The sequence below is a fragment of the Eptesicus fuscus genome, chromosome 23 (assembly GCF_027574615.1).
Source record: "Eptesicus fuscus isolate TK198812 chromosome 23, DD_ASM_mEF_20220401, whole genome shotgun sequence".
Taxonomy (NCBI): domain Eukaryota; kingdom Metazoa; phylum Chordata; class Mammalia; order Chiroptera; family Vespertilionidae; genus Eptesicus; species Eptesicus fuscus.
In genome coordinates, this window is record NC_072495.1 from 17927451 (window position 1) to 17954492 (window position 27042).

General features: G+C 42.5%; 1 protein-coding gene across 3 annotated transcripts in view; it reads right to left on the reverse strand.

Annotated features, from left to right (window-relative positions):
• Positions 1 to 21715, reverse strand: part of ZBTB44 (zinc finger and BTB domain containing 44) — a 46542-nt gene extending 24827 nt beyond the window's left edge. For all 3 annotated transcript variants that reach the window (XM_028146888.2, XM_008142534.3, XM_028146890.2), the window contains exon 1: positions 21192 to 21715. The gene's annotated coding sequence lies outside the window, so the exon portion shown is untranslated. The remainder of the gene's footprint in view (positions 1 to 21191) is intronic.
• Between the last annotated feature and the right edge of the window lie 5327 nt (positions 21716 to 27042).

The following is a 27042-nucleotide window of genomic DNA, read 5'->3' on the forward strand; positions in this document are numbered from 1 at the left end:
GTTAGCAGAGGGGAAGAGTTGTCGTGGGAGGGTGAAGAGGGTAAATGGGGTCAGACATACTGACAGAGGAGACTACAGCACACAATAGAGTACACAGATGCCAAATTACAATGTACATCTGAAATTTATATAATATCAACCAATGTTACCCCAATACATTTAATAAAAAAGTAAGTTAAACCTTTTTATAAAAACTTTACATATAAATAAAACATTTTAATTCCCTCTACCTGTCCCCTTAGCTGTCCAATCAGTAGAGTCTACGAGCTAATGTTTTAATGAACTGCCTAGCTTTAACTGCTTCACTTTTGATATTTTATTTGTATCAGCAGATGTGTTATTATCCCTGTTGGACAGAAAAGGGTTAACTATCTTGCTGAAGTAAAATAGCTCTTAAGTAGCAGACCCAGGATTCAAATCCAAGCGGCCGGGTTCTAGCACTTATTTAACTTCAGTGCCATATACTGCCCCATTTAGGACATAAAGTGAGTCAATTTAGGGGTTAAGAGTCCAGGTTTTAGAATGTGACATGCCTAGATTCTGTCTTCAACAATTCCTCAATGGTTGTTATGAGAACTAAGTGAAACAATATATGTAGTAAATGCATAGTATTTAGCACTTTGTGAATGCACAACAAATAAAAGCAGTTATTATTGTTATTTAGGTAACTAGTACAATAAAACCTTTTCAGAAGTAAATTTATGTAAAAAAATGTTTAGTAATCAATCAACTGACTGGATTTTCCTTAAAAGGACAGCTGGTTTGCCAATATCAGATTTTACATTTACTAAAAACATAAAAAACGAAAATCCTCAAATACTTTTAATGCAGCAGTCTAATTATGCTTCAGTTTTTATAGTACTTTCCCCTAACCACTTTTTATACCTTCTGTATGAAATCGGGGAGGCTTACATTAGCCCTTTGGTAAGGATAAAACTAATGCTCAGGTAAGTTAAATGACTAACAAATGACAACCAAAGCTAGATCTAGGTCTTCTGACTTGTAAATCACAGTACTTTTCCAATGCAAAAACATACAGCTATGTACGCCAATTATTTTATCTAAGTTAAATAGCTACAAAAAATAGTTGGTACTATAATAAATGTAAAACAAAGCAAATTTGGGGAAATGCTTTTGTAAATTATCTCTAAATAAAAAAGATATCAGCCCAGTCAGTGTGGCTCAGTGGTTGAGCATTGACCCATGAACCAAGAGGTTGCCAGTCTGAATCCTGGTCAGGGCACATGCTCAGACTGCTGGCTTGATCCCCAGTGAGGGGCAAATAGGAGGCAACCAATTGATACATCTCTCTCATGTCAATGTTTCTCCTCTCCCCCCCCCCCCACCCCACCTTTCTCCCCCTCTCTCCCTCTCTCTCCCTTCCTCCCTCAGCTGGTTGGGGACCTGAAGTGGGCAAGGACGGAAACCTTTAATTCTGAATAAAGTTCCTGAAAATAATGTTATTTCCTGAAAGCGATCGGCAAAGTTATTAAGACTTGCCTTTCAAAGAGTTGGAGGGAGAACTAACCCTGCAGAGTAAACTGAGGTAGACAGTGGAATTGACATTGAAGTGGAAGACAAAAATGAAATGGGTTCTGAGGACCTTGCGTAGCCAAACTTGTTCAATACAATAGTTAAACGTGTTTGGTACCAAGTCTGATACAACTGGAGGTATGGGATAAGAGAAAGATGAAGTTAGATGGGAAAATGCCTTATATGCCATGTATTTATTACATGAGTTTCCCAACACATAGCTACGGAAACTTAGTCTCATTATATATTCTATAATAAAAAATTACAGACAAATATAATTTGGAAATACCACAATATCATACATTGTGGCAAGACTTGGGATGAATTCAGAAATAGTTTCCTTCTACCCCTTTGATTCCAAATTACCTATGGAATAGTACACATGCTTAACACAACTACTACTGTTCTTGAGCGTACCTGTTGCTCTTTAAGTTCTACACACCATGTTGTTTTGGGAAAAGATTAGGAGCTATTTGTTTTATAGTCACTTCTCCCTCTATGCAAAACCTCTGAGGCAGAGCTCTGGAGCTGAGGGTGGAGATAAGGGCAAGCTTCTCTCTCAGAGACATCCCTGCTCTAGGAACTTAAGTGCTTGGTGAAGTGGGGACAGCAGGTAGAGGCCTAGTAGGCTTGACTTGTCTGACATGGAACCACTTCATAAGCTGGGACAAATATGATTAAAGTCCCATTATTCTCCGTGTGTTGTGCTCAAGGTTCTATAACTGGGGGAATAAATGAAAGAAGAGAGCCTTACCTCTAAACTGTAATGATGTTACATTCAATGTAAACACACCAACTAACACGGAGAATGTCAGAGTGGATTTAGAGAGTGAGAGACCACGATCCAAATATACTATTGCCTACAACAGTGATGGGCAACCTTTTGAGCTTGGTGTGTCAAACTTCGCCAAAAAACCGAGCATAACTCGGGTAGTGTGTCACTTTGAGGAAAAAACATTATTTCGCAAATGTTTCATCCTCAGGAGCAGCAAATGATTCATCCTCGGCATGCGGCCGCCTCAGCAGCCGCGTGTCATCAGAAATGGCTACGCGTGTCAGTGCTGATACGCGTGTCATAGGTTCGCCATCACTGGCCTACAAGAAACTCATTTCAAATATATTTTAGGTGGTTTAAAAGGAAAAGGCTGAATAAAACACACCATTCAAACACAAATCAAAAGAAAGATGGAAGTGTTCAATTCACCTAGAATTAAAACAATTCTAAATGTATATACTCTTTAAATGAGCTTCAAAACACACAAAACAAAGTGACAGAAATAAAAGAAATAGGCAAGTCCCAATTTTTATTTAGAGACTTCAACACTCCTGTTTCAGCTATCAATGGAACTAGTAGACAGAAGATTAAGAAAGCTACAGAGCTAAATACCATCTACCAATGGAATAAAATTGACATGTATAGAATACTAGAGGCCTAGTGCACAAATTTGTGCATGGGTGGGGTTCGGCTGGCCCACCCTGATGGGGGCTGATCAGGGGGAGGGGCTGCGGGTGGTTGGCTGGCTGGCCCTGCTCCCTGGTCAAACTCCTGGTTGAGGGGACAATTTGCATATTAGGCTTTTATTATATAGAAAATTCCAGCCACTAACAGAATACATATTGTTTCCAAAGTATGGACTCTGATCCTAATGGAATGAAACAAACAAACAAAAATCAATAATAGAAAGATTAAAAAATCCCTCAACACTTGGAAATTTTAAATAATACATGGATAGCCGAAGCCGGTTTGGCTCAGTGGATGGAGCGTTGGCCTGCGGACTGAGGGGTCCCAGGTTTGATTCCAGTTGGGGGTATGTGCCTTGGTTGTGGGCACATCCCTAGTGGTGGGTGTGCAGGAGGCAGCTGATCGGTGTTTCTCTCTCATCAATGTTTCTGGCTCTCTATCCCTCTCCGTAAAAAATCAATAATAAAAAAAAATACACGGATCGCAGAGTAAGACTCAAGGGAAGTTAGAAAATGTTAAATTGAACAAAGACAATATGTCAAAATTTACAATATGCAGCTAACCTAAGTGTTTAGAGGGTGTGATACTGTGATTTATAATATATATTTGATCTTCATTCCCATTTCTGGCATAGAGCTCCTAAGTCCCTTGGAATTTCTTGAGTGATGACAACAGCAAAGATGTCTTGTTATGTCAATTAATTGACTCTTGGAAGGAACATCTATAGCAGGCATCCTCAAACTACGGCCCGCGGGCCACATGCGGGTGTTTTTGCCGTTTTGTTTTTTTACTTCAAAATAAGATATGTGCAATGTGCATAGGAATTTGTTCATAGTTTTGTTTTGTTTTTAAATATATTTTATTGATTTTTACAGAGAGGAAGGGAGAAGGACAGAGAGTCAGAAACATCAATGAGAGAGAAACATCGATCAGCTGCCTCCTGCACACCTCCCACTGGGGAAGTGCCCACAACCAAGGTACATGCCCTTGACTGGAATCGAACCTGGGACCCTTCAGTCTGCAAGCCGAAGCTCTATCCACTGAGCCAAACCGGTTTCGGCCAGATATGGAGGAATCTTAAATGTGTTTTTTTTTTTAAATATATTTTATTGATTTCTTACAGAGAGGAAGGGAGAGGGATAGAGAGCTAGAAACATTTATGAGAGAGAAACATCGATCAGCTGCCTCCTGCACATTCCCCACTGGGGATGTGCCCGCAACCAAGGTACATGCCCTTGACCAGAATCGAAACTGGACCCTTAAGTCTGCAAGCCGACGCTCTATCCACTGAGCCAAACCAGTTAGGGCTGTCCAATATGTTAAAGAAAAAACCCTATCTAATAAAGAAGGAATATGCAGGGGAGGGCATTTGGGGGTGACCGGGTTGTCAGGAGAGGGCAGTTGGGGACGATCGGGCTGGCAGGGGAGCAGTTAGGCATCGATCAGGCTGGCAGGGGAGTGATTAAGGGGTGATCAGGCTGGCAGGCAGAAGCAGTTAGGGGCAATCAGGAAAGCAGGCGAGCAGTTGAGAGCCAGCAGTCCTGGATTGTGAAAGGGATGTCCGACTGCCTGTTTAGGCCCGATCCCAATGCATATTTCTTTTCAGTTGGGTCAAGGTTCTAAGCTTTCTAAATCTCCGTTTTCCGGCTAATGAAAAGAAAATAGGATTCCACCAAATCTCCTATCTACCTACTCCAGGACTTCTGTGAGGATCAAATGAGATGAGGCACGGGAAAACACTTCACAGACATTTGATTAAAGTATAAAATGTTTCCATCTGGCTATAAAGCAAGTTGGGTTCCTGGGCTGAAGAAACTCCAAGGAGACTAGTCACTAGGGAGAGGAAACCGGGCGTTGCTACATTACCTCATTACCCGGCACCCACAGTGATTCTGGGTTGGGCTAGGCTGTGGGCTGCATTTTGTGCCATGGGGTCTCGGCAGTGTAGACTGCGATTTGGTGGGCTGTTGCTCCGGGGTGGTGGTGGGGCCTGTGTCCTACTTGGGGGAAGCCGAGTGTTGCTTTCTGGGTGCCAGGTCTGTGGTGCTGTTTCTCTGTAAATGGCCAGTATGCATCACAGCAGCTCCTGCATTGTCTGCCCCCTGGTGGTCAGTGCGTGTCATATCGACCAGTCGGACAGACACTTAGCATATTAGCCTTTTATGTATATAGATGGGTAATCTAGTAAATAGGAAGTTTCCTTGAGTTCTATGGACTGCTCTAGCTAATTAATTAAACCCATGGAGGGGGCTGTTGGAATCTCCAATCTATAGCTGGTCCATCAGAAGATCAGGTGATAAGCCTGAACTTGTGACCTACGGATCAGTAAGAGTGAGGGGGCAGCAGTCTTGTAGGACTAACCCTTTAACTTAAGAGGCTGACTCTATCTTCAGATAGTGTCAGAATTAAGTTAAACTGTAAAACACCCAACTGATATCAAAGAATTGCTTTTTGTTGTGGGGACCCTTCCTCCTACATTAGAATTGAATGCAGAACCCCCTTAGAGGGAAATTTATACCATTAAAAACTTGTATAAAAAATTGAGTAAAGTCTCAAATCAGTAATCTAGAGCTTCTACCTTAAGAGGCTAGAAAAGCCCTGGCTGGTGTGCTCAGTGGTTAGAGTGACAGCCTGTGAACCAAAGGGTCATGGGCTAGATTCCTGGCCCTGGTTGGGGTGCATGTAGGAGCCAAGCAATTGATGTCTGTCTGTCTCTCTCTCCCCCTCTCCTACCCGTGAGGATTAACAACAACAAAAAGCTAGAAAAGAACAATAAAACAAACCAAGTAGAAGGAATAAAAACAGAAAGATAAAATTGAAAATAAAAACAGAAAAAACAATAAAACCAAACATTTGGTCTTTAAAAAGATAAATAAAATTGATAAAGCTGTATAGCAAGATTGGAGAAAAACTGACATCAGGAACGAGAAGGTATTATCAATTGTTGAAATGTCCAGACTAGGATCAAGATGGAGTCACTTATGGTAAGTTCACCAAACTGGAACTTAACTAAGTTTCTATGCTTGGCTCTCCAAGAAAGAAAGGCCTAAGCCAAACAGTCAGCACTTGCTTGCTCAGTACAAGTTACCTAACTGGGCTGCAAGACATCTCTTCTCTCCATATAAGGAAAGTAACCCTGCTTTTACCCAATCAGCAAATGCCCAGTATAACTTCCTTGATCCTATTCACTTTGGTCTACAAGCCTCTCACTTTATATGACTCTTTGAGAGCTCCACTCTATCTCTACACTGGATGCTGCCAGATTCACGAATTGCTGAAAAACGCCAACCAGATCTTTTCAAAATTTATGATTGTTGTGTGTTTTTTCTTTAACACATTACAGATATAAAAAGCATTAATGAGCCCAGCCAGTGGTTGAGTGTTGACCTATGAACCAGGAGGTCAAGGTTCAATTCCTGGTCAGGGCGTATGCCTGGGTTGCAGGCTTGATCCCCAGTGTGGGGTGTGTAGGAGGCAGCCGATCAATGATTCTCTCTCATCATTAATGTTTCTATCTCTCTCTTCCTCTCTGAAATCAATACAAAAAATATTTTTAAAAAAGCATAATGAGAATACTACAAATAACTATACACACATAAAGTTGACAATAAAGATAAAATGGACCAATTCTTAGGATAAGCACACACAAAATTCAACCAAGATGAAAAACATAACCTGAATAATTCTGTAACTACTACAAAAAATGAATTTAACTAAAATCCTTTAAAGAAGAAATCGTCAAGACCTAGACGGTTTCACTATAGAATTCTACCAAACAATACCCATACAATCTCTTCCAGAAAATAAAAGAACACTTCTCATTTTATGAGGCCAACCATACCCTGGTATCAAAGCCAGACAAATCAGTACAAGAGAGAAAACTACACAACAATATCCTTTGTGAACCTGGTGTGCAAAGCCTCAACAAAATATTAGCAACATACTTACTGGTTGAACACTGAATGCTTTCCCCGTAAGATCAGGAAAAAAAACCAAAAGGTGTATTTATACTGGAAAGGAAAAAATATATAAACTGCTCCTACTTAGAAATGATTATCTACAGTCAAAGAATCTTAAAAAAACAACACCCTCCTAGAGCTAGTAAGTGACAGGATACAGGCTACTATAAAGAAATCAATTGTATTTTTATATAATAGCAATGAACAATAGGAAATCTAAAAAAATTCAGGATCACTGGGTCCAATGGCAGTTCCATATTGAATGGAACCCGCAAACTTTTGGTGCGGGTTCCATGGAACAACACTCCAACCAACCCGGCCAAGGCAGAATTTCCTTCTTTTTAAAAGGCCACACAATATTCCATTGTATTATATTTTGTTTATTCATCTGTTGTTGGACATTTGGGTTGTTTCTTTTTTAAAAAATATATTTTTATTGATTTCAGAGAGGAAGGGAGAGGGAGAGATAGAAACATCAATGATGAGAGAGAGAATCACTGACTGGCTGCCTCCTGCACGCACACCCCACACTGGGAATCAAGCCCACAACCCAGGCATGTGATCCGACCAGCAATCGAACCTGGGACCTCCTGGCTCATAGGTCGATGCTCAACCACTGAGCCACGCCAGCCGGGCTGGGTTGTTTCCACAGGTTTTCAACCCCCTATTTAACTAATAAAAGCAAGGTTTATTAATGAGTTCAAAGAATCTCCAGGTAGAGAGAAGTATTGGAGGCCATTTAGTTCCATTGCCTACTAATACTTAATCATTTGATGGAGGTCATCACAATCATAAAATTCTAATGTTTTGCAATATCATCCTGATTATGAATGGCTACCACTTCAAACTGTTCATATTTCTCTTTTTTAAGTTGGCAACTGTCATCAGTATTTTAATGAATTAATTTACCCTGACACACGACAGATGATGTTCATATGTGTGATATACTTCCATGGACAAGGCCAGATTTTAAAACAAAATTGTATCCTATATAATAAAAGGCCAGCCACCATAAGTGTAATGACCAGAACAACCAGAGACCAGAACCACCACGGCCCCTCACCGGGCTGGCCCCGCCCCCAAGCAAGTGGTTAGGGGTGATCAGGCAGACAGGCAGGCAGAATGGTTAGGGGCAATCAGGTAGGCAAGCCAGCGGTTAGGGGCGATCAGATAGGCAGACGGCCCCTAGCAGGGCTGGCCATGCCCCCCAGCAAAGAAAGAGGGAGGCCCAGGCCAGTCAAGCCATCGCACCTTACGCCTGTCACCTGCAGAGGGAGGCCACTGGTGGCAGGGGAGTGGGGGCAGCTCTGTACAGATAGCAAGCAGTGGCAGCGGCACGGGTGGGGCCAGCTGCTTGCAGGTAGGGGGAAAGGAAAGCCCCGATAGGCCCTGATCTCAGGCCAGGCCTAGGGACCCTACCCGAGGGGTCCCGGATTATGAAAAGGTGCAGGCTGGGCTGAGGGACACCCCCCCACACCCTGAGTGCACAAATTTTTGTGCACTGGGCCTCTAGTAAATATATATCACATAAACTTTGCCATCCTAACCATTTGTAAGTGTAAGGAACAAATGCAAACAACATCACAGACTTTATTTAGGCATGATGTTCCCTAGAGGATTTTACAAAGTGTATAAGAAATAAATTAATCCATTTTAACATATCAAAAATTTTCGGTTTTATATAAAGAAAACAAATGCATCCAATTGCACTTTAAAAAATTAGGCTTTGATACTGAGATGGAATCTTGATTTTTTTCTGATTCTCTACTCCACAGATAATATTTAAAAGGCAGCAAATATGTAGGTAAATTTTACAGAATTACATTGTATATTATGTTACTGCAAATTTTTTCATCCTATTATTCTTGCTCATAGGCAATATGAATGTACAATTCACACTTTGCTTACCCATCCTTCTCATTATAAATGTATTCATGAATAAAAATGAAACTGAAGTAACTATAACAATGACAAATACTTCAATGATTCATAATTGCCACAACTATTAATGGTACTGTACAGTAGTAATGGTTGTTTACAATAAGTTGCGGCAGTTAAGCTATGGAAGCCCCACTTTTTAAACTCTAGCTTTAACTCAAAACTGATAAAAGATACCAATCACAAAACCCCTGGAAAGATATGCATGCTCCTTTGAAGGCCCTGACTAAAGCTGCTCAAGACCAGGACTTCCTCCTACAGAACTCTGGGAATTACCAGTCTGTGAAGATCTAGACAACTATGTGTGGGAAAACATTGTGTGGATAGTCAATACTGTATTAAGTATCTCCAGAGGAACTGTATGTCAGACTGTGAGGTATGCCTCTGGGACTGAGTGTTTATTCATAGCTTGAACACTCTCTTAGAGGTTAAAGAGATAAAGGATAGAAGAAAAGACTATAAAGAGGCAATTTCTTCTGCAATTGGAAACATCCCTCAGAAATAGAATGAAAGGACTTGAATTTTATAGTTTGAGAAGTTTAGTGCAACATTTATCAGGTACTAGATACTGTGCTATAAAGAGCCAAGAAAAGTTAACCAAGTCAATAACTTCATGGAAGATGGGAGGAAAGCCCAGGTTATTTGATTCTTGGAGTCTACCGCTTTGTTCAAAAATTAGTTAAAAATAGGATCTGGAGCCAGTATTCCCACTAAATTACCACAAGCATTCTTTCCACTGATTTATTTGATAATAGTGCAAATACAATTCTGTTTCCATATAGGAACAGTTGCTATTATTACAATAAAAGTTATCTTATTATTTCTAGAATGTCTATTAAAACTAGTAATCAACTATTCTGGAAATGACAAGCTGCTTTTATTCAAATAAAAATAAACAGATTTGGGTGGGAAAAGTTATGACTCGCTACAGTAAACACATTTCTAAATTGTCAAACTGACAGAAAGTCAGGAAAATTTTACAACAAAATGATGTTGGAAAAAAAGAAATTATGGGCCAGAACTTTAACCACCTAGGAAAAGCAAACCATGAGTATCACACTGCATATCACTAGCACGATCAAAATTCAAAGTACGGTTTCTACTGAATGCGTATTATGTTCACACCATCATAAAATAAAAAAATGTTTAAGTCAGCCTTATAAGCCAGGAAGAGTCTGTATATGGAACATGCCCAGTGCCTAGCATATAGTAATACATAAGAACATGATACAGTAACGAGGAACAGATGAAGTATGCTTATTGACAGATCTCTGATTCTATTGTCACCTCTGGCTGTATTCATCTAGAATCTCTAACCCCATCATCCTTCCTGAACTTTAATTCTGGGCCTCTAATGACTAGCTGGAGTGCTAGACAATTCCATCTGAATGTTTGCTATCTTATATATTAACCATCTGAAAATTAACTCAAATTCCTTCTCCTCAACTGATACTCCACTGCAAAATTTCTAATTCTATTAATGGTTTCAACTACCCAGCCACCCAGAGCTTAAAATCTGGTCCTCATTTTTGATTCCCCACCTCCCACCTCCTTTCAAAACCTGGAAATCTTCCCTCAGCTACTCTCCCTTCCCAGCCAAATTTAGAAAAATTTGATACATCCCTACATATGATTGTTTACTGACAAATCAAAGTCCTTCTGCAGACAAGAGACTGATTATGTCCACTTCCAAGAGATGACTGACAGTGGTCTCCCGAGGTCATTTAGTCTTTGCTCTCTAACCTTCACTAGAGTCTGTTCTCTCTGTGCTTAGTTATGAGGTGGTTATAAATATTATTAAACCCAGCATAATCAATAAGCACAAAAATTGTAAGAATGCTGCAAGTGTTAAACAGAGAGGTATGTAATTATGGTTAAAATAAAATGCAGAGCTAAATATATCAATAAAGATTGAGAAAGCAGGCTGCCCCCATGAATGGAATAAATCATTTAATAGGCCCTAACCAGTTTCGCTCAGTGGATAGAGCATCGGCCTGAGAACTGAAAGGTCCCAGGTTTGATTCTGGTCAAGGGCACAAGCCAGGGTTGTGGGCTCGATCCCCAGTGGGAGGAGTGCAGGAGGCAGCTGATCAATTATTCTCTCTCATCACTGATGTTTCTATCTCTCTCTACCTCTTCCTTCCTCTCTGAAATCAATAAAAATTATATTTTTAAAAATCATTGAATAGTATGAATGATTCTGAAATACCCACAACAAATCATGCAATAAAGAAGGTAATCAGCAAATGGCAAGGAAAAATGACTGGTGAAATGGACAAATTTTAAAGTACATCTGTGGTTTGAGGAGCTTCAACACTGGATGGTAAGATTTCAAACTCTTTAGTCTCAGGACCCCTTTGCACTCTTAAAACTTACTGAGAATCTCAAACAGCTTTTGTTTATGTCACCTATGTCTACTAAGAGTTACCATATTATGAATTAAAATTTTAAACTGGAAGAACTGATTTTATTAGAAAATAAGCCCATTACATGTTAACATATTTTTAAAAAACACATTTTCTAATGTGATACAACACATAAACAAAATGAAAGATAAAAATCATATGATCCTATCAACAGATGCAGAAAAAGCAATTAACAAAGTTCAGCACCCATCCTATCTAATAAAAGAGTAATAGGCAAATTGACCATACCTCCACTACACCCACAAGCCACGCCCACCAGCCGATCAGGAGCAAATATGCAAATAAACCCAACCAAGATGGCTGCAGCCACATAGAGCAGGAGGGAGGCTTGGGTTTCCCCAGCAATGGAGGAAGCCAAGCTTTCCGCCTGCCCTTGCCAGCCTAGGCCTCCACTCAAGGCTACAAAATTTCAATGATAGAAGATAAATAAATCCAAACAGAAATGGCGGGAGCCACAGACATGAAAAGAGCAGGAGGCTAGGGTTGCTCCCGGCGATGGAGGAAGCCAAGCATCTGAAGCCCTGGCCTGCCTTGGCCTCCGCTCCAGGCTACAAAGTTTCAATTATAGAAGATACATAAATTCCAACAGAAATGGCTGCTGCCACAGAACAAGCAGGAGGCTTGGCTCCACTCCAGGCTACAAAGTTTCAATTGTAGAAGATAAATAAATCCCAGATACCAGGGCCTCTGCTTGGGTCGCCAGGGGGCGTGGCCAGCCTGCAAACCACCACAGGCCCCTCGCCCAGGCCACCCCACACCCCAAGGGAACCCCCACCCTGATCTGGGACATACTTCAGGGCAAACCAGCTGGCCCCACTCATGTACCAGGCCTCTATCCTATCTAAGAGTAATATGCAGATTGACCATCACTCCAACTCACAAGATGGCTGCCCCCATGTGGTCAAAGATCCTGCCCCCATGTGGACACAAGATAGCCACCACAAGATGGCCAGCAGGGGAGGGCAGTTGGGAGGGACCAGGCCTGCAAGGGAGGGCAGTTGGAGGCAATCAACCCTGCAGGGGAGGGCAGTTAGGGGTGACCAGGCCAGCAGAAGAGGGAAGTTGGGGGTGACCGGACCTGCAGGGAAGGGCAGTTAGGGGCAAACAGGCTGGCAGGAGAGCAGTCAGGCATCAATCAGGCTGGCAGGGGAGTGGTTAGGGGGTGATCAGGCTGGCAGGCAGAAGCAGTTAGGGGCAATCAAGAAGGCAGGCAGGCGAGCAATTGGGAGCCAGCAGTCCCAGACTGGAGAGGGTGCAGGTTGGGCTGAGGGACACCCCCCCCCAGTGCACGAATTTCATGCACCGGGCCTCCAGTCTATATAATAAAAGCCTAAGCGACCATTATGGAGGAATGACCAGAACAACCAGTCAGTATGATGCACACTGACCATCAGGGAGCAGATGCTCAACACAGGAGCTGCCCCTGGGTGGTCAGTGTGCTCCCACAGGGGGAGCACCACTCAGCAGAAGCCAGGCTCACGGCTGACAAGTGCAGCGGTGGTGGTGGGAGCCTCTCCCGCCTCCCTGGCAGCACTAAGGCGCAGCGAGCCAAGTGGTAAAGAGCAGCGAGCAGGCGGGGGTAAGGATAGAAGGGTCCCAAACTGAGAGAGGGTGCAGGGACCTCCTCAGCCCCCAGTGCATGAATTTTGTGCACCGGGCCTCTAGTCCTATATAATAAAAGCATAGCATGCAAATTGTCCCCTTGACTGGGAGTTTGACCAGGGGCTGAGCCGGCCGGGGAAGGGAGGGAGGCCCCGGCTGGCAGCTGCTAGGGACCCTACCAGTGCATGAATTTTGTGCACTGGGCCTTTAGTTTATGATAAAAAAAACTCTCAGCAAAGTGGGAGTAGAAGGGACATACCTCAACATAATAAAAACCATATATGATAAACCCTCAGTTAACATCATACTCAATGGGAAAAATTAAAAGTGTTTCCCTTAAAAACAGGAAGTCAGGGATGTCCACTTTCACCATTCTTATTCAACACTAGAGGCCCAGTGCATGAAAATTCATGCACTGGAGGGAGGCGGGTCCCTCAGCCCAGCCTGCCCCCTCTCACAGTCCAGGAGCCCTCAGGGGCGGGAGGCGACCTGGCGATCAGGGGAAGGCGACGCCCTCATCACACCTCTGCTGCTGCCACTGCTGGAAGCTCAAGCCTCGGCTGGCCCTGGTTACCTGAGCCTCTCGTGGCCCTGGGCAGCCGCCATCCGAAGCTTGCCTGCACCTCGGGCTGGCCCTGGGTGGCTGGGCAGCTGAGGGGACTGGGAGACTCCAGAGGCAGGTGCGCAGAGTGGCTGTGCACCTGCCACCCGGCAGGGCTAAGGGGACTGGGTGCCACCATCTTTGAGGGTGCAACAGTCAATTAGCATATTCCCTCCTTATTGGCCGTGGGCACCGCCATCTTTGTGACAGTGTGACAGTCCATTTGCATATTCCTTCTTTATTAGATAAGATAGTACTGGAAATCCCAGCCACAGCAATAAAATATTACAGTGCCAAATATTTTAAAATTTGTTCTCTGCTGTCAATCTAAACAAGAACAAAATATCTCTATGTTTTTCTTGAAAGGAACAATAGTTTTTAGAATGGATTCACTTGGATATTCATTTTTGAGAACATGTTTTACTTACGCTGAACACTAACAAAAATGTATTCTATCTTTATTTGATGATGGTTTATTTCCCAAGGGTTCTCCTTAAATGTTTATTAAGTTCTCAGGAAGAATTTCCAAATGGGTTACTATATCTGAGTTATAAAAAAATTATTAACTTTTATAACTAGCTATTTTCTAATCAAAGATGTCACCCATTTTACTACATTAAGTTCTTTCTAGTTTAGAGCTTTGAGAAGAGAGATTGAGATTTATCTCCAGGTTAAGAAAAATCAGTTAAACAATTATTCAATTAAACCAATAACATGATCCAGCAATTCTACTTCTGGGTATATATACCAAAGAATTGAAAGTAGGCACATGAATGTCTATTTGTACACAAATGTACACAGGAGCATTACTCACAATAGCCACTGATAGATAAATGGATAAACAAAATGTGGTATATACATACAATGGAATACTGTTTAGACTTAAAAGTAAATTTTCATATGCACTGTGATATGCACAAATCTTGAGAACATGTTGAAATAAGCCAGACATGAAAAGACAAATATTGTCTGATTCTAATTATGTGACACTTCTAGGGTAGTCAAATTTATAGACAGAAAGAAGGAAGGTGGTTGTCAGGGGCTTGGAGAAAGGGAGACTGATTATTGCTTAATGGGTAAAGTATAGTTTTGCAAGATGAAAAGAGTTCTAGAAATGGATGGTGCTGATAGTTACTTAACAAAGGGAATGTACTTTACGCTACTGAACTGTACACTTAAGAATGGTTAAGCCCTAGCCAGTTTGGCTCAGTGGATAGAGCGTCGGCCTGCGGACTGAAGGGTCCCAGGCTTGATTCAGGTCAAGGGCACATGTCCAGGTTGCGGGCTCGATCTCTCCCCTCCCACCCCCAGCCCTCAGTAGGGGGTGTGAAAGAGGCGGCCAATCAATGATTCTCTCTCATCACTGATGTTTCTATCTCTCTCTCTTCCTCTCTGAAATCAATGTAAAAAGTACATTTCAAAAAACAAAGAAAAAAAGCATATGGTTCCTTAAATTAGAAAAGAATGGTTAAGTTGGGCCCTAGCCCATTTAGCTTAGTGAATAGAGCATCAGCCTGCTGACTGAAGGGTCCCAGGTTCAATTCCGGTAAAGGGCACATGCCCAGGTTGTGGGCTCAATCCCCAGTAGGGGATGTGCAGGAGGCAGCTGATCAATGATTCTCTCATCACTGATGTTTTTCTCTCTCTCCCTCTCCCTTCCTCTCTGAAATCAATAAAAAAGTATTTTTAAAAAATGGTTAAGGTAGTAAATTTTTATTTCACTACAAAAAAAATATCAATGGCCTAATCTACCTCCTGTTTTCACAAATCAAATTTTATCAGAACAAGTAGTGGTCTACTCTTTTATCTTAAAAAACTAGGAAAAAAAGCAAGAGAAACCTAAAATAAAGAAGGAAATTAAGTACAAACATAAATGAAATAGAAAATAGACAAGCCACATAAAAAAAATAAAGCAAAAACTTGTTTCTCTTGAGAGATAAGCAAAATTGATAAACCTTCAGCTAGACTGACCAAGGAAAAAATGGGGAGAGGGGTGGAGCAGCATAAGGAAAACCTGGGAAAGAGATACACAGAAAGACCCGGTAGAACGTTTCAAAACCAAAGAGGAGTGGTTGATGGTGTCAAATGCTACTGAAAGGTCAAATAAGATATAGACCAAAGTCTATTTAATTTAGCCACAGGAGTCACTGATGACCTTATAATAGCACATAAGGAAGAGGTAGCCGAGTTTGATGCTAGATTGCGATTGCGACAAAGATAAACAGTCTGCAGAAATGAGGAAGTGAAAATTGTGAGTATAGACAATTCAATCTTAAGAAGTTTGGTTCTAAAGATAGAGCAAGAGGTTAGCTGGAGGGAAATAAGGGCTTGAGGGAGGGTACTGGTATTCTTATAAAATGGGGAGTAACTAGACAATTCCCCTCAACCGTAAGTTTTTTTAAAAATTGTGGTAAAGTATACAGAGAATGTTTGATTGTTGTTGGAAAAAGATTCAGAGAAGAAGGAAATGTAAAAGGTGATAACAGCATAACGCTCTGGGCAGGTGGAAAGGAACTGGATTCAGTGCACAGTGAATGACCTGGCCTTAAACAGGAGATCCATGACAGGGAAAAGAGAAAAGGAAGGGTGTAGTTACAGTTAGATTTAAAGATGGGTGGTAAGAAGCAATAGGAGTTCTTGTCTGATAGCGTTGCCTTTTATTCCTTTTTGAAATTATAGGTAGAGGTAGATGATTGAAAATAAAATACAATTTTGAGGAAAATGAAACATGAGAAATATGTGTGGAGAAAAGGAAATGAAGGATGGCTAACAGGCACTGAAAACCCAATTGAAACTGAAGACCACAAATGTGTAGTGGCAATAATCTATGGTTTTTAAGTTCTATCTCAATAAAATGTCAAAAACAAAAGCAGGGACTTTGAATCAATTTCAAAAAATTATAGTAATCATTAATTAATAGTACATACATAGTACTTTATATGTACCAGGCATTTTTAAAAAATTACTTTTTACATATTAAAATCAGAGAGAGGCAGTGATTACTATAAATAGAAATACTTCTCATAGAAGTATGTTTGTATAGTTTTATATTGCACATAAAATAGACCAAAGACAAAAGAAACTGTCCTCATTCAGTACTAGAAAGCCACATAAAGAAAAATGAGCAGTGTTGGAAAATCCAAAGCAAAGAGCCAAGGAAAAGGTAAAACCCAGAGAGTCAACATGTTAAAAATGAGGAAAAGGTAAAAGTGGATGAAAATACATACACAACCAGTAACCACCAGTAAAAGAGAAAAATGAAATGGAAGTAAAGTATGTCTGAGTCTCTGAAAACCCTTTTGTTTTCTTTGTTGGGACTAAAGAATTTCTTAATTTTATCAAAGAGCACAAATAAAATACTGAATAGTGGGTAGTATTGAATATGCTTGCTTACTAAGAGTAAGCTAGGATCAAATACTTAGCAGGTTAAGAACTGAATTAAAGAGGAAATCATTTAAAAAAGAAATTATCTAAAGTTGCTTCAGAAGCCGAGGGTAAAAGTTCTACAAAATCCAGAGATTCATGGTCTTGGTTATATGTTAAACCCAAGATGTTTGTAGTTGAATGCATCAAAACTGTCAAAACCAAATGAATAGCAAATGATGTCAACATAAAGAAATAGACCATTTAATACCTGTAGAAAGACAGCAATTTAGACTATCAAAATTACAAACTGACTGGGTATCCAACACTTGTAATTTTAAGGTATTTTCTAAAGCTATACAAGAAAATTATTAAAATGGAAAAACATTCAATGGAAGATGTTCTCCAAGAAGAGTAAGTTATTAATAAGTTTCATCCACCAATTTTCACTCTTATAAGACAGAATTATCAATGTGAAATGATGATGATGTAAGTCAGTGATTTATTCCTGGATCAGTTATGTAAAAATGTGCTGGCTAAGGTCACCCTTGGCACTAATAATAATGTTAGTGAAGAAATTAATGCAATACTCAATGTGCCCTTCAAGCAGGAGTGTAATATAAATCTAATGTATCTTTGTATTTTTAAAGGCACATATATAATCATTATTTTAAATCTGGTGATTAAGAAAATAGAGATTTCCATCTCACTGCCTAAAATGGGGTGAAGTACTTTTAATATAAAGAAGAAAACCAATGTCACCCCAACAAACTTAAAAATAAAAAAACAACAGCAGCCCTAGCTGGTTTGGCTCAGTGGATAGAGTGTCAGCCTATGAACCAAAGGGTCCCAGGTTTGATTCCGGTCAAGGGCACATACATGCCTGGGTTGTGGGCTGGATCCCCAGCGGGGGACTTTCAGGAGGCAGCCAATCCATGATTCTCTCTCATCATGGATGTTTCTCTCTCTCTCTCTCTCTCTCTCTCTCTCTCTCTCTCTCTCTCTCCCCCTCCCTCCTTCCCTCCCTCTTCCATCCTCTCTGATATCAATAAAAATATATTAAACAACAACAACAAAGAAAAACTAAGCAAAAAAACAAAAAAACAACTAATGTACCTTTTGGCTTAACAGGAGATAAATTTCAAGCAGTCATTCTGAAGTACATGAAAAACTATTTCAGTCATGAATATGGTAGATTTAAAGTAAAAACAGCCGATAAAGCTTATATAAAGAGCATGCTCAATAGCAGTCTACAAAATACCATAAAATGACAGGGAAAGACAATATATGTAATATTTATAAAAATATTTTAAACTTATAGTTGGAAGGAACCTAACTAACTAAGAACCCCCTAACTAATACAGGAAACCCCTTTACAACAGTCTTTGCTGCTGTACCACTTTCAGTGACAGAACAGCTGTATCTTTCCAAGGCCAGGAACACAAAGTTTAAGAAGACCACTGTCAACACAGAGGATATAACAAGGTATTGGTTTTTATACAACTGTCAATGAAGAATATATTTTCAATCACTCTAACATTTTATTATGCAAACTTTCAGATACAGCAAATTCAAATAATTTTACAAGTTAATGCCTAAACAGCCAGACCTAGATTCTACCAAGAACATTCTACTATACTTGTTTTACCATACATATATCTGTCTATCCATCAATCCATCTCGATTTCTGATGTTTTATCTACCCTTTAATGCCTACTGAAGTGCTCTCTAAATGCAGTTTTTGAAGCAAGGTCTGCTATACTAGACATGACAAGCACGTGGGCTCTTGGGCAGGCAATTTTCAGTGTTGCTACAGGACAAAAACCAGTCGTGGTGAAAGAGAACATATTCACTTTTATCACGGTTATACTCAGTTGTCAGCTATAGCAAAGTATTAAGCTCCAACCCTGAAGACCAACAGCCTTGAGATTGAAACCTGGATATTGAGCATGCTCCTTACTCGCTAAAAAAGATACTAGTAGCATATTAATGGGTCAATATGAGATTTATTTTTCAATGTGAGATTTAAATCATATGATGTATAAAAATGTTTATTTAGCACAGTGCTGGCTTTTTGTAAGGGCTCAACAAAAGTTAGTAATCATCATCATCATCATCATCATCTTCATATTTAGTCCATTCAACCTACCACAAAGGGTATAGCTACATACATACCTATGCTCTTATTTGTGGCCTTTTTTTTTCATTACTTGTGTCTTGGACAGTCTATTTTTACTAAGATTAAAGACAGAATGACAGTGAATGGGTCCAAAGCACAAGCATTCTCCATTTTCCCAGTGGACTTCCTAAAGGAGAGAGATACCCTTTCTCTTACCAAAAGCAGTGGTAAGTACTACCTCAGGATTACATACAAATCACAAACAGGTAAACTACACCTTTGTAATAGATCTGTAGTCCTTTAATCAAGTGGTCACATTTAGCATCACTGATAGCATGGCAAACGGATATGATGTACCTCCTCTAAATGCAATAGGAAGTGCATGGCATCACCTATTAAATATTGTTGCCAGAGAAAGTTTAACTTTCAGCTAATCAAGCTTTTCTTTAGACCTAACTTCCAACAACAGAAAATTCAGAGGGACAGAGGAATAATATTACATAATAGTATGAGGCAACAGACAAGTCTGAATGGGGGAGCATTCTATAAAACTGGTCAGCAGTCAGGATCACCTTTTAAAAAAAGACAATCACCAAATGCAATGCATGAAGCTTGACTGGATATAGCTATGGGGTAAGGGGGTTCCCAAAGAGACTTTGGCACAATAAGGAAATTTATATATGTTGATAATTGGGGTTAGCAGGAGAAGGTGTCTATTTTTAGGACATGCATGCTGCAATATTTGCATTTCAAGATGTTTGCAACTTGTTCTCAAATGGTAGCACATGCGAGACATACAAAAAGGGAGACGAGGGGGGAACAACATGGATTTGGTAATGAAGTGTTCATTGTATTTTTTTCCTCAACTTCCTTAAGACTGAAATTTTTCATAATCAAGTTTTTAAAAAGTGTACCTATCTGAGGTACAGTAGAAAATACACCTACACTGGAATTCTATCTGGCCACAAATCTCACCTCTATTACTTAACTAGCTGGGTGGCCTAAGGCAAGTTACTTAATATCACTTAATTTTGTCTCATCTATAAAACTCAAGTAATAGTATCTAAATTGTTAGGTTGTTCTGAGAATTAAATAAGATCACGTATGTAAAATGCCTAGCAGCGCTGCGTAAAATAAGTCAATCTGGTTCTCATAATGAATGAATGCAATCACCCTAAATTACAAGACTATAGAAAAGCATTCATTATTTTCACATTCCACACTAAGAAACTACTTTAGGTAAAATTAAATATCCATTGGCAGTTGATGTGAAGTAATGGGGGCAAATGAAGATTTAAATATTTGCCTGATCCAGTATTTCCCACGGAAACCGTGAACAGCCATAGGAAAACCATAAAAATCTCTACCTATGCAAACTATGTGTCATCAAATTGTGAAGTTTGCTTTTGGTATTAGCCTAGTCAGAAAATAAGTGCAACTTCAAGAGATTTTTTTTTCCCCCCTAACCGCAACAGATCTATTTATCTACCTATAATGTTGAAAAAAAATTTAAATTTTTGCCTTCATTTCTGTAAGTTCCAAGGAAGGTGCACAATTATTGGGCTGTAACCTGGTTAAGATTCATTTAACTCAGAAAGACGTGATCTCCTCTCTTCAGTCCTAATGTACTCATCACTCCCCTTCAGGTTAACCCCCTTTTCTCGTTAGGCCAGCAGAAAATGACTAGCTGCTGAGTGATCCTCAGGTGGAGAAGAAAAAGAGGTGATTGCATGTTTCTTTTTTTTTTTTTTTTTTTAAGACGTGCCATTCCTTTCCTTCCCAGCTCCGGAGAAAACGCAGCAGGGGAGCAGAGGGAAAGGAAAAGGCAGGCAGGTCTGGGGCTCCCCGGCTCGCCCAGGTGAGAGGAGGCAACAACAAACACCTCAGCCTCCTCCGGGTTAGGGTGTCGGGCAATGGGCGTGCAAACGACGTGCAGCGCCCGGGAAGATCGGCCAGTCTCCTCCCCGAAGGATTAAATGCCACTGGGGGGTGTGGGGGGGAGAGGGGGAGACCCTGTGGGGTGTCTCCCGCGCAGATGGGGGTGATCAGACCAAGGCTTCCCTTTCCGTCTAGCGCCCAGATGGGGGAACGCGCAGTTGTCAGCCCCAGAGCAGGAGCCCTCGAGGGCGCAGGCGACGAGCGGCGGCTGGCCGAGGTTCGCCCTCCCCTCCCCTCCCCTCCCCATTACCTGCGGGCGGCGGTGCGGGGACCCGAGGCCTGGTGCTCCTCCTCCCCGCCAGCTGGGGCGGCGAGGCGGCGGCGGCGGCGGCGGCGGCGGCGGCGGCGGCGGCGGCGACAGCCCGGGGGGAGGGGGCGGAGCGCGCGGCTCGAGCCTCTCTCCTCCCCCGGGAGACAAGGGGCCCCTATCTCGGGCCGCCGCGCCTAGGCCCGCGAGCAGCCCGTGGCCGGGGCATGGCGCCTGGCAGCAGCAACGTGCCCACGAGCGGGGAGCGTGCGGAGCGGCGGGAGGCAGGCGCCCGCGGTGCTCGGAGGAGCCGAAGGGGAGGAGCCGAGGGGACGGCCGTTGGGGGCGGTTGGCCGAAGGCAGGCGGCGGTGGAGGCAGCGCGGCGACGGCTCGCGTTTTCCGGGCGTGGGGGGGAGGGAAGGGGAAAGGGACCGAGGGGAGGGGAGGGGAGGTTGGGAGGGAGCCGCCGCCGCGCGCGCGTGCGGGCCGGCGCCGCCGCCGTTGCCGTTCCGCTCACTCCAGCCTGTTTGGGGGGCACTTTGTTTGTGTCCCACAATGCTCTGCGCGGGCGGCCGGGCTGGGAAGGGGAGGGGAAGTGGGAGGGGCGGACGGGCTCGGGGGCGGGGCGAGGCGCAGTTTGGGCGCAAGCGCAAAAGGAGCGGCTCGCGGTTGCCGAGACCTGACCTGTGGGCGACTCGGCTGCCTTCACACTTTGCGTTTCGACATGGACGTTGCTCACCATGGCGTGTGTGCACACGTGCAGTTTACATGACATGCTGCATGCGCCCTGGCTGCTCAGTTTATCTTCCTCCAGCTGTCTCCTAGCTCGCTCCCCGATTGCACTGACAGAAGCATTTCTGGACTCGGTTCACGCTTTTTGCATTTATTTTTTTTTTATTTTTTATTTTTTTTACACCTCATTGGAACTAAGAACGAAAGAACTCCTGTTTTCTCGAGTGGTTTCTATAGCTGATTTCAGTAGCGGGGCTGAAACCGGAACACCCCAGGCCCTTTCGGTGAAGGCGGTTAGCGGGTAATCCGCCCATCCTTCACACTTAGAAACTGTGGCCTGCCCAGAGGTAGCCCCAGACAAGTGAGGGCTCCGCTTCCTTTGCAGACAGCCGACCTGGCCCCGCATACCCCGTTCCGCACCTCCTTTGCACCCCCCTGGTATTCTTTCAATTACCTGAGGTTGCTCTGGCGTTTCCCACGTCCCGGCGAAACGTGGTATTCGAATCCCAAGTCTGTCTTTTCCCCTAACCCAGGGCACTTAGAGCTGCTGCAGAGACTCGCCTGTTCTTTCCACGACCTTTAATCTCACTTGATTACACCATCACTTCCCTGGCCTTTCCACGGATGGAGTGTGCGGGGCACCCCGAAGTGGCGGGTACTGCCTGGGGAAGTTTTAGAGTTCCTGGTCAATTGCAAAATCGTGGAAAGTGTGAAAACTCCCAGGACCCTAAGTCTTAGCTCCCCAGGGGCTGGTAGGCGTGGGCTTGGGGAGCAACACCTGGTGGTCAGACAGCAGAGAAACGCCCCCAGAAGAAGCCAGCCTGAACCTCCACAACCAATGAGTCCCAGCTGCCTGTCACTACTTGAGCCAATTAAGCAGAGGGTCGAATCATATGAGTGTTCATTCCAATAATGCTAGCAGTATGTGAGAGCTGTAGGTCATCGATGAAAACAAGCTCTCCCATTTCCCCCCCCCCCCCACCCCCCATAAATCAGCTGCTTATATGGGGTAGGATAAAGATTACATGGGGAAGTAGGCAAAAGAAATAAGAATGAGTATGCAGCCCTAGCCGGTTTGGCTCAGTGGATAGTGTCAGCCTGCAGACTCAAGGGTCCCAGGTTCGATTCCGGTCAAGGGCACATCCCCAGTGGGGGGGGTGCAGGAGGCAGCTGATTGATGTTTCTCTCTCATTGATGTTTCTAACACTCTCTCCCTTTCTCTTCCTCTCTGTAAAAAAACCAATAAAATATATTATAAAAAAAAAGAATGAGTATGCAAAATGGTATTACAGGCATGGGAAAGTAAAAAGAATAAAATTGGGTATAATGGTTACAGATTACATTGTTTGGGCAACAGGTTGTTAATCTATCCATGATAATATGATAATGGACCACACTCCCAGGTCCTGGGGGTGTACAGCTGCTTTCCAGGTTATAATGTGCTTTCTCTACTCAGAACGAGACAATCTCAGTTACAGGGCATGATTAATATTTCTTATACCTCATAGCTAGTCCCCAATATTCTATTTCCGTCCCTAACAAGCCTACCGTGTGCCTGGAGGTGGAGGGGGCTCAGGCCTTGGAGGCCCAGGGCGCCTTGGGGCTCTGTATTTGCATATTTTATTTTCCCATGCCTCCAGTTTTTTAAACAGACCGACTCCTCTTCAAGGTGCTTTGTTCAAGGTGAGCTAACCTCCACTTGAAGTAGAGTGGATTTTTCTTGGTAACATCTTCATCTCCTCCCTGAGACACAGCAGCCAAAGGCCCTAGCACCCTAATTGTAACCATCAAAACCACTTTAGAAATAAAGACAATAGAAACATCTAATTTTATAGTCCTTTACAGTTTCCAACAAGTTTTTCAAGTGTGTGTGTGTGTGTGTGTGTGTGTGTGTGTGTGTGTGTATATATATATATATATAATATTTAATCCTCACAGCAACTGTAATACATAGGTTTTACTATTTTTTCCCCACCATATTTTTCCTATTCCTATTTCAGAGATGAGGAAAACCTGAAAGATGTGAATTAGGCCCAGAAAGTTTTGTGCTGAGACTTGAAAGGGAAGAAAGTGGAATGTTTACCCTAGGACTGTGGTTGGCAAACCGCGGCTCGCGAGCCACATGCGGCTCTTTGGCCCCTTGAGTGTGGCTCTTCCACAAAATACCACGGCCTGGGCCCGTCTATTTTGAAGAAGTGGCGTTAGAAGAAGTTTAAGTTTAAAAAATTTGGCTCTCAAAAGAAATTTCAATCGTTGTACTGTTGGTATTTGGCTCTGTTGACTAATGAGTTTGCCGACCACTGCCCTAGGAGAGCAAGGCTTAGGAAGGGGTAGGAGCTTGAAGCTCTGGCGGGGTGTGTGTTAGAGCGAATCTACAGGTTAAAAACTGGAGAAGAATCAGGGTAGGGACAAAATAGTGTTAAAGAACAAAAATTCAATCAAGTTGAAATCTGAAGATCGAATTGGCTTTAGGGAGCATCCCAGCTAGCAAGCTTTCCAGGCAAAACGGAAGGCTGCCACAGCCTGAAGCTGGGCAGAACGAGAAAGTTATTAGCAAAAGAAAAGCAAGATTGGCCCAGGCAAGGTTACCCTTCCTTAGGCGAAGGCAGGAGGTTTTATCATGCAGATTACCTGGGCTTCCTTGGGAGGGATGGAATGGGCCCAGGTGACAGATTACCTCTTTGGTACGAACCAGAAAATTCCAGACGGACAGACTGACATTGCATTCTGGGAGAAGGTTGAACCGGCAGGTGTGAAATCTGGGTTTGGTGCTTTAGCCCAGGTGACTCCATTTTGGGCCTGTAGTTTTCTCTTTAATGGTAGTCAAGCAAATTCCATCTACCTCCCCTAGGGCATTTAATAGGACAGTCAATAAAAGGCCATCAGGCAAGTCTTTACTTAGTGTTTCTCAAGGGACTGAGGTGTCATCTCCCTTCATGGCAAGACTAGCAGTGCTGACACAGAAAATAGCCTTCCTTAGAATGTTCTCTTGTCTCCTTTCCCTTTAGTGCTTTTCTCTTTTTCATGTTACATTTTCAAATTTTATCATCTTCTATACCCTGCCCCCACCCCAGGTCTGGAGAATCAATTAACCAAGAAATGGCTGATGGGCCTTTAGAACACAGTGTTAGATTCTTGGAGCTGAGGTGAGGGGAAAAAATACAAATATTAACTAGGTAGGAGCCCTCTTCTCTATCTGGGCTTTGGACATGGTCAGTTTCTATGATTTCTGCAGCCTCCCACTGTTACCTGTAGAAATGGGTGGGGAGGGGGGGATCCTCATCCTCACCTGTTGCTTATGGGAATGAAATTCTTGCCATATCCTGAGAAAGAATTTTAGGAGACTTGCACAGGAGAACGAGTGATTTTTATTTTTATTTTAAAAAATATTTTTATTGATTTCAGAGAGGAAAGAGAGGGGGAGAGAGAGATAGAAACATCAATGATGAGAGAGAATCATTCATTGATTGACTGCCTCCTACACGCCCCACACTGGGGATCAAACCTACAACCCAGGCATATTCCCTGACCAGGAATTGAACCAGGACCTCCTGGTTCATAGGTCGATGCCCAACCACTGAGCAACACCAGCCAGGTGGGAATTAAACTTTTATAGATGAGGAATCCACAAGGATACTGGATGACAGTTGAAAACTGCCAAGCTTATGAAGTGAGTTCTGTCCAGGTAGAATAAATTGCTTGGGGAGCTGTTATTTGCTGACAATGTGGGACAGCTGCAGTTACATGCTATGAATATTGGATCTGATTTCTGGATGCAAATTAATTCTAACCCATGAAGGGTCTTGAACCATGCCAAAAAATGACCAAGTAGAACAATATGTGAAAAGATGGCCGGTTCTGGCACTAAATTAGAGACTCCCCTCAGAGCTCAGAGAATCTGTATAAGTCAATTCATTCCTAATGGTAGCTGTCATATTAGCTTGTCTCAGCCCTCACTGTGGTTCACAGCTGTATCTCAGAAGGGACTTAGGAAGGAAGCTTTTAGTAACTGTCTTCCTCTCCATTTCTACTCTCCCTCCCCTCACTCCCCCGTCCCCCCATCAGTAGTACCCTCTGCCTCTCCTCTCAGTTTTCTTCTATTTACCCTCCTGTGCCTCCTACTCCCTCAATGAAAATATGCTCCAAGGAAATAATATGCTAAATGAATTCATGGTGAGGTACCCATTGTCAACAAGACTTGCATGTAAAGCCTCTCAGGGGCTAGTTGCATTTTAAGAGAAGTCTGTATTTCAAGCTAAAGAAAATGTCTAATTCTGAAGCTCTAAGTGTTAGCTGTTCCACAGGAAAGAGGATTTTTAAAGGACCTAGTTCCAACTTAGAATATTTTTCTGTTTTCCAGGTACACTCTACTTTAGGTACAAATTCCAAATTATAAAAGGGCTTTAGAAAACCAAATTCTACTCCTAATATGAAAAACCCCTCTAGGGCTGATTGGAGTGTGACCTCATTGAATATTGACCTTTTACACCCTCCGGGCAGACATGAGGGAGGAAGCCAAGACCTTGACCATCATGAGAAGCAGGCCAGGGAGATTTGCACCTTGCTGCAGGAAAAGCAGGCTGAGGAGCAGAAATAGAACAGATCTAATTCAGGATCTTGACTATATTAGAGGGTAACAAGCAGCCTCCATACCTTTATATGGCCTTTCCCCCGGTTATGGGTGGAGAATCTTCCTTGAGATACAGTACACAGAGGGGAGCTGCCGGTGCTAACAGTGTGAATACCAGAAAGTGAGAGCGAAGAGTGGGAAATCCATTATCACCGTGATTGAATTTAACCTCTCCCAGCCTGTTGTTTTTTTTTTTCTGTAATGTGGGAACCATAATATCTATTGAAGAGAGTTAGAACTCTTTTGATTGCAAATTACAGAAAGGTGTATTGAACTAGGTTAAGTTAAAAAAAAGAAAAGAAAAAAAAAAGAGCCCTAACCGGTTTAGCTCAGTGGATAGAGCGTCGGCCTGCGGACTGAAAGGGTCCCAAGTTCGTTCCCGGTCAAGGGCATGTACCTTGGTTGCCGGCACATCCCCAGTAGGAGGTGTGCAGGAGGCAGCTGATCGATGTTTCTCTCTCATCGATATTTCTAACGCTCTCTCCCTCTCC